Here is a 9274-nt window from a genome sequence, read left to right as displayed (position 1 = left end):
TGACCTAATTTTGTTTTATACATTGTATAAGCCTTTTGGTAGCCTTAATGAAATAGTTTCAAATTTGACACATGATATATCAACCATTTCTAATCTCACATAAATATTCCAGTCCTAATGCAACTGCTTACATATTTTACATAGTTGTAATCACAGTACACATATACTTTTGTGTTCTGTATTTCATATATATTATATGTATCTTTTATATTCTTATGTTATTTATATTTATAATACAATATATATCCAGAGGGCTTACCCTGTGATCCTTAATATTTCCACAAATTTGTGATTTAAGGTTACTGTAAATTTATGATACAGTGTGAAAATAAACTCTTACACATAAACGTTTTCTGTTGTTGTCCTCAATCGTGTTCTTAGTGTGGAATTTTGTGAGTGAGATTGTTGACACAAAAGGCATATTTTAGCAACAATTTAGAGAAAATTCATATTTTATAATACTGTACTAATTTATAATGATACCAACAGGTATTAGAATTATAATCAGATAGTATATTGTTCCACCCATTTCATTACAAATTTACCAATGTTATATAGTATATTTTTCTTCTATATTTGTCAATATATACATTGCTTTTTTTCAAACAATACAAAAGTTATCCATACAGGAAAAAAAAATCCTTAAATAAGTCTTTAAAATATTTCTTCAAAGAACATAGAAATTTGTATAATATAAACTAGACCTTGTGGCAGGAGGACTTCTAAGATGGCCCCCATATTCTCTATTGCAAGTGCCCTGTATAGTCCCCTCCCCTCGAATGTGGCAGGTGCTATAAATATACGAGCATACTCCACCAAGATGAGGTTACGTTGTATGGCAGAGGTAACGTAATTTTGCAGATATAAAGTCCTTCATATATTGAAAAAGTTAATTGAAAGGAAGATTACCCTGGTATGTAATCTAATCAGGTGACTCTTAGAAAGAGGGTCTAGAGTTCAGAGACAGAAGAGCCAGAAAGATTCGGGGCAATAGCAGACACACTCCTGCAGATCATGAAGAAGCATACAGCCATGTTTTGAAGAGGACCACCTCCCAGGAAATACCAGGTAATCTCCGGAAGCTGAAGGCCTCAGCTGAACAGCTGCAAAAACAGTAAATTTTCTCAACAACCTGTGATCTTGGAGAAGACCCAGAGCCTCGGATGAGATTTTAGTATCATCTGCTGTCTTGGCTTCAGCCTGATAAGACCATAAACTTGGTGTCAAGATAACCTGTCCTGGACTCCTGACCCATAGGAATTGAGTGAAATAACATATTTGTGTTGCTTTAAGCCTCTCTTGTTTGGTGACAATTTGTTTTACAGTAACAGAAAACTAATACAGACCTAATACAAAATATTAATAATAAAAAAATCTGATGATGACCAAAGAAATCAACTAACATTAAAGAGAAAAAATAAAATAAAACATTAACTGCAAATGTAAAGAGTTGAAGCTAATAACCATTCCAAAGTAATATAATGCTTTGAAGAAATTCAAGTCATGACTACCAAAAAATAAAAAGTCAAAGATGGAGCCTCAGTCTCTAAATTAAACAAAACAACACAAAAAAGTAAAAAACAAAAAATTGTCTTTAAAACCATTAAGAATGGTCTTTAATAATAACTTTCTATGAATATAAATTTTAAAAATACATTGTAGATAAGTATAGATAGGTAACTTTAAGGCTAATAATGCTTGAAATTATATAAGAAAATAACTAATGTTATAGAAGAGAGAATCTTTCTCTTTGTAAATAATTTTGAATATAAAATCAAATAGAACATAGTCCACACACTAATAAACAAAACAAACAAAAAATATGTGTGAGTAAATTTAAAGATATACAAAAAGATCAGAAATTAAATTATGAAAGTTATTCAATAAATGTAAATGCTGTAAATTTTCCTAATCAAAAGCAAGAAGTTTCTGACTCTATCTTAAAGGAAATTTAGCAACACTCCTTTGAAAAGACATTTTTAAAACAAGTTGGCTGTGTGTGGTGACTCACACCTGTAATCCTAGCACTTTGGGAGGTTGAGGCAGATGAATTACCTGGGCTCAGGAGTTTGAGACCAGCCTGGCCAGCATGGCAGAATCCCCTCTCTACTAAAAATACAGAAAAATTAGCCAGGCATGGTGGCTCTCATTTATAGTCCCAGTTCCTCTGGAGGCTGAGGCACGAGAATCTCTTGAACCCGGGAGAAGTTGCAGTGAGTCGAGATCATGCCACTTCACCCCAGCCTGGGCGAAAGAGCAAAACTCTGTCTAAAAAAAAAAAGTTAATTAATCTAAAAGGCTAAAGATAGTTTAAATAAAAAAACAGAACTGCCAATGTCAACCTCAAAGAAGAAATTAAGCAAAAAATATTAAGAAAGTTTTAGAGGCTTACTTTATAATAATTAAAGTTATAATTAAAAGATATAAAACCATTATGAAACAAAGAAATGTGTAAAGCAAAGCACATTATACATATTAAAAGAATGGTCAGAAACAATATAGATTTTATATTAATACAATAAAATGAGTCTATCGCAGATGAAACAGAAGTTTCTGACAAAAGCAGAATAAAAATATTCAAAATAATTAAAGATTAAATTTTATATGCCAGAACTTATAGGATCTAGTAAAATTACTTAGAGCAAGAAATAAAACGATCCCAAAAGAAAGTAAAGAGAGGAAAATCCATTATATAAAAGCTGTTATATCCAATTTAGAAATTATATGCACATTTATGTTAATCAAGTCCAGTTATTAGTAATATAAACCAAATCAAGATATCTAATCAAGAAAAAAGCAGTAGCATAAGCTTTATGTTATTGTTGCGAGATTATACTTACAAAATGGTTATTTAAAAGAGTGTGAGTTTTGAAACATGGATAACTTTATATCAAAAAATATTAAAATATAATGCAAGAAAAAAGTTGAATTACTCCTCTCTAAAATAATAATCATAAACATAATGTAAATTAATCTAGGTGATTATCTTTTATCTTTTTAGTATTTTATGATGGGTAATAGCCATATTTAGAATATATGTTCTTTTTTCATGCTACAAAAGAATATTCATTATCACTTCATGTGTGTACACACACATACATGAATATATATATACCTATATTCATGTGTTTGTGTGTGTGTATATATGTACATATGTACATACATGTATTATTGGTACTAGTGGAAGAAGTAAGGATACTCCAACATTCTTAACGTATTACTAGTAAGAATCCTCACTTCTTCCATTAAGTGTATTTTGGTAGTGGGTCATATAGACTTTTATAGGTTTAAATATACCTTACGTGGTCTATAATTAAAAGCTTTCTTTATTCTTTGTGTAAAATTCTCTCTCTGCACCATGGATCTATGGCTGAAGGATAGGCCAGACAATGGCTTCATGTTTGCATTAATTTTTTTTTCTAAACTATCCCTAGAGAGTAGTACCATAAAGATCATATACTTAGGCATAAGACAGACCCAAGTTGCTAAACTTCTCTCAGCTCAATTTTCACAATTGTAAAATAGGATTAAACATACCATTTTGTTTGTTTTGCACCGACACTTAGAAGAAATAAGGACTGCATCTGGATTAATAACTGGGAAATAAGAGGAGATAAACAGTTGGCAGACTCCTTTCTGCTTCTCAAAGCTTAAATCTGGGGTTTTAAAATTATATGCCACTGTTACAGAAAATTAAAAGATAGATAGTGCCATCAGGATTTTGGTTAAGTCAGATTTACCTTAACTACTTTCATTACTAATGAAATTATTATTTTATTTTTTTCCATATTTGGAATTGTTTTCAGAGGGGTAATTCTCTCTCTCTCTCTCTCTCTCTCTCTCTCTCTCTCTCTCTCTCTCTCTCTCACACACACACACACACACAATTCACCCCTCACCATTTAAAGAATAATACATTTATGCTTAGCTAATAGCTGATATGGGGAGCTTACCTTGCAGCTGATAGTCAATGTGGTATACAAGGGGAAGGCTAAAAAAATGGTTAAATGCCCTGGTTCTGAACTGCCTGGGCTTGACTCTTAAAACATCTACTTACCAACTCTATGAAGTCAGGCAAATTCACTAACTCCTCTCTGCATCATATATAAAATACAAAACACAATAGCAGCTACTCACAGAGATGTTGTTAAGCATTACATGAATTAACATATATAAGAACTTAGATTAGAAGGTGATATATATATAGTGCATGTTTAACACATTTTAGCTATGATTATTGCATAAGTTGTCTTTGAATGTATGTAGTGGCTCATGCCAGTTATCCAGTACTTTGGGAGGCCAAGATGGAAGGATCACTTTAGGCCAGGAGTTTGAGACCAGCCTGATCAACATACTGAAACCCCATCTCTAAAAATAAATAAATATATAAATACATAAAAGTAAAACAATGAATGTATGTTCAATAAAAATGTCCATAGTTAAACAATAGGCCACATATGTCAGGCTTCACCAGGATGTAACAAGAAAGCAAGGTTATAGTTCCTTCTTAAAAACAAATTATAAATGGACTAATGATTCTCTGGTCAAAAATCAGCCCGGTATTTCTGAGGTTTCCCCCACTACTGCTATTTATATAGTTAAGAAATGGATCTTGTGGTTCTTTCACCCGCAACATTTTATCAAGCCAAAGTCTCTATTTCCAATGACCCAGGGAAATCATTCCTTGCTTGGACACAGTTATTGTCCAAAGATCCCCACTGCCATTCTTTTCTGGCATCAGCTGGAGAAGGTGGATTCCTTAAAATGGCTTGTCTTTGCTACTCAAAACATCCCTGAACAAAGGCTTTTCTTTTTGACTAGAATTTACTGAAACTTTGTGGATAATGAAAGGAAGGTGTACTAAATACTGAGAATAACTTTAAAAGGCTCTTTGCGTGGCAGATTCTGCTTAATTTGAGGTTCATCTACAATGCCATCTTCTCAGACAGACCTTCCCAGATCATCTTCCCATAACACATCTTCCTGTTGTAATTTTCTCCTCCTCCTCCTTCTCCTTTTTATTCCTTACCATAACCTGAAATTACCTCATGTATTTGTTTACTTGCTTCTTTGTATTCTTGTTTTAGAAAGGGAGTTCTTCTCATTTTTTAAGGCTTCTCTGGGGTCTCCATGGCTAAGAGATGGTCCATCCAGTCAGCTGGGGAGCTTAGAATTTTATCTTTATTTCTCAAACCAAAGGCATTTCTGCTAGAGAGACCTCTGGCAAAATTTGAGCAAGGCAAGAGAAAGATCAACAAGAAAACCAACCTAGAGAGAGTAAATGCAAAATTCATAACAAAAAGTGGGAAATAATTACAGATGCAAACATTGATTACATGAATTGAGTCATTCTTGTCAAACCCAACTGTGAAAGCTAAAGCAGCTCCATATTGATCCAATATAATGGTCAGTTATATTACTATGTTGTTTCATTTTAATAAGATTTTTAAAAAGTGTATAATAACCTATAATACACTATATTGTAATTTCAACAAAGACATATCAGTCTTCCACGTTTTCTATTGTATCTGCATCACCTACAATTCCTGACATCTGGTAAGCATTCAATAAATATTGATAGAATGGATGAGCAAATTCCGAAGGCCCACTTTTCCTTTTAGTGTAACTTTATTCATCAGCCCTTAAACATCTCTGTGTTAGGCAGAATAATGGCCCATCAAAGATGTCCATGGCCTAATCCCTGGAACCTAGGAATATGTTAGGTTATATAGCAAAGAGAATTAAGGTTGACAATGAAATTACGTTTGTTAATTAACTGACTTTAAAAAAGGAAGATTATCCTGGATTAACCAGATTGGCCCAATGTAACCGGAGGGGTTCCTAAAAGTGGAAGAAGGAGGCAGAATAGAGAGAGCCAAAGATGGACAAATGTAAAAAACTTATTTTAACGTTACTGCCTTTGAAGATGGAGAAGGAGGCCACGAGTCAAGGAAAGTAGATCACTTCTAGAACGTGGAAACGGATTCTCCCCCCAGAGGCTCCAGAAAAGAAGATACTCTGCTGATATCTTAATCTTAGCCCTGTGAGAGATCTGTGTTGGACTTCGGATCACAGAGCTATAATAGTTTTGTATTGTTTAAATCACTGATTTTATGGTAATTTGTTACAGCAGCAATAAAAAGCTATTAATGATTTTAAAAAAGAAATGGAATTCTTGCTCATTTCCAAGTCTTCCGAACTTGGAATAGGGTATGCCTCATAGTAGAAAAACAATATACCTATGTCAATAAGAAAGAATGACAAAATCAATTCATTAATTAATTAACGACAGAACCAGGTCTGCCGTAGAATGCAGGTAATTTTTGTTCATCTTTCAGCTATCACCTTGCACATGACTTCTGCAAGCAAGGTCCTCCCTGACCCTCTAGACAACAAAAGCTCTCCCTGTAAGATGATCCCCCTGCACTCTTTATTTACCTTAAGTCATTCATTTAATTATTTGTCTTCCCTGCTCATGGTAGTACATGAATTGTTTTTTTTATCCCACATTCTGCTCCCAACTCCTAGAAGAGTGCAGGCCATATGACTGGTACTTAATAAAATTTAATCCCATAAAAGAGTTATTAAAATACAGTTGTGCACCATATAACAACTTTTGGTCAGTGATGACAGTGGTCCTATCAGCTAAAAAAGGAACTGAAAAATTCCTGTCACTAGTGATATCTTGATGATCCTGACCCCGTGAAGGTCTAGGCTAATGTGTGTGTTTATGTCTTAGTTTTTAACAAAGAAGTTTAAGAATTTTTTAAAGTTTCATTTAAAAATAGAAAAAAAAGCTTATAAAATACTGATATAAAGAAATAAATTATTTTTCTACAGTTGTGCAATGTGTTTGTGTTTTAAACTAAGCATTATTACAAAAGAATCAAAAGTTTAAATTTTTTTTTAATTTACAAAATAAAAAAGTTACAGTGAGCTAAGGTTGACTTATTATTGAAGAAAAAAAAATTTTTTATAAACAGTGTAGCCTAAGTGTACAGCATCTGTAAAGTCTACAATAGCGTAGAATAATGTCCTAGGCCTTCATACTCCCTCACTATTCATTCGCTGACTCACTGAGAGCAACGTCCAAGCTCTACTCATGGTAGGTGTCCTATATAAGTGTACCACTCTTCATCTTTTATATAATACTTTTACTGTACTTTTTTCTATGTTTACAGACACAAATACTTACCATTGTGTTACAATTGCCTACAGTATTTAAGATAGTAACATGCTGTACAGGTTTGTAGCCTAAGGGCAATAGGCTATACCATATGGCCTAGGTGTTGCAGTAGGCTGTACCATCCAGGTTTGTGTAAGAGCACAAGCATGATATCGTTCAACGACACATTTCTCAGAATGCATATCCATTGTTAAGTGAAGCATTACTGTAGTATTCAAAGTGATGATGATATTAACTTATTTCCGGCTTAGGAAAAAAACTGCAGCTCACTGCCAGCACTCACTTAATTTTATGTAAACACGCTCTTTGAAGCTGAAGAAAATCTGACTGATTTTCAACATGAAAATAAAATATAAGAACTGTTCTTGGAGTCATTTCTAAACAGAACTTGTCTCTAATCCTAATGTAACATCATATGCATTTGTGTTACATTAGGATTAGAGACAAGAGTATTCTCGGGACAAAATGAGAAATGTGTTAAGAAATAGCTTTCTTAATTAATGGAAAATGAAAAATTGAAATTTTGTGAAGAAATCATTCTAAAACAAAGTTGACCTGTCCGAGAAATCACACATTATTTTTTTTCTTGACTCCTTATATCTCTCACTCTTGAGTCAATTTGTTCCCATCATTACTAAATATTACAAATTATTTCACTGCACTTATAAGAATCTTTCAAACTAACACTCAGCAATAAATGCATCATTTAACCCGTAGAGTACTAATGCCTTCCATTAACAAATTTAATGACTATGAAAATAGTTTCCCCATATGTACTTTCACATTATTCCATAAGGGAGAAAAATTATAATAGTCAGTGCTTCTATTGTTTCATCTGGTGTCATCAGGAGAAAGCTGCATTCAAAGTGACTTGTCTAACCAAGTCAACATGCCTAGGGTTTCTCAGCCCTCAAGAATGTGAGGATGATAGCACATTCCCACCTAACTTTTCATGGCCAAAGTGGGTGAAACAGCCATTCAGCTGTTTTGGTGCTTAGGCTTTAAATTCTAGTTTCTATATATGTTCACACAACAGAAAATAGCACCATTTAATTAAATAAATAAATACCACAATTTTTAAGTAATTAACTGTAACTGTGGAAAAGTCACTCAATTTAGAAGCAGATTTTGCTTTTGGTTTGAAGAAAACTGCCATAGTAAGACCTGCCATAATATGCAACTCTAGCTGGCACCATCCTTATCACAGTCCATGTGCATGGTGCCCCCTGCAAGCATGCAGCGCTATAGCCCCGTGTGCCAGAGCCAGGATTAAAATCAAGTCCTTGGACCTAGTGCTCTACCACTTGCTTAGCTGGAAAGTATAGCACAGACACAAAAAATTAACTAGTATCTTCATAAACAATTATAAATATTGAAATAATTAATGTTATTTTGAATTTCTTGCTTAGGATAAAGTATGCTAACTAAATATATTTAAAAGAAAAGTCTGGTGATTAAGTTTACCAGAAACAGTAAATCAGAAGAAAGACTATTTAATCAGGCTTGGAAGAATCAACAGAATAGCCCAAATGAGGAAGACTGTAGAAGGCTGGCTGAGTTTAAATGGGCACAGTGGTATCAGTGCCTTACTTGTTAATGTCATATCATGAAGCACATCTATGTTCTGTGGGTTTACAGTACAACAGATACAGAAGCAGCAATATCACACGTGCTTTTTACAAAGAAACACAGATTCAACTTTTATCTTTAAAAGGATATATATCCTAAAGGAATCCCTTCACTGTTATGTCTTTTGAGTAAAGCTTCCGTAGTCCAAGTTTCACGGAATTGATGTGTACCTTAAAACAAACAAACCTTGGCTGGGCGCGGTGGCTCACGCCTGTAATCCCAGAATTTTGGGAGGCCAAGGTGGGCGAATCACGAGGTCAGGAGTTTGAGACCAGCCTGACCAACATGGTGAAACCCCGTCTCTCCTAAAAATACAAAAACTAGCTGGGCGCGGCGGCCTGTAATCTCAGCTACTGAGATGGCTGATGCGGGAGAATCACTTGAACCCAGGAGGCAGAGGTTGAAGTGAGCTGAGATCATACCATTTGGGTGACAGAGCGAGACTCCATCTCAAAAAAA

The sequence above is a fragment of the Rhinopithecus bieti genome, unplaced genomic scaffold, assembly GCF_001698545.2.
Source record: "Rhinopithecus bieti isolate Rb0 unplaced genomic scaffold, ASM169854v2 scaffold_757, whole genome shotgun sequence".
NCBI lineage: Eukaryota > Metazoa > Chordata > Mammalia > Primates > Cercopithecidae > Rhinopithecus > Rhinopithecus bieti.
This window is presented reverse-complemented; position numbering follows the sequence as displayed.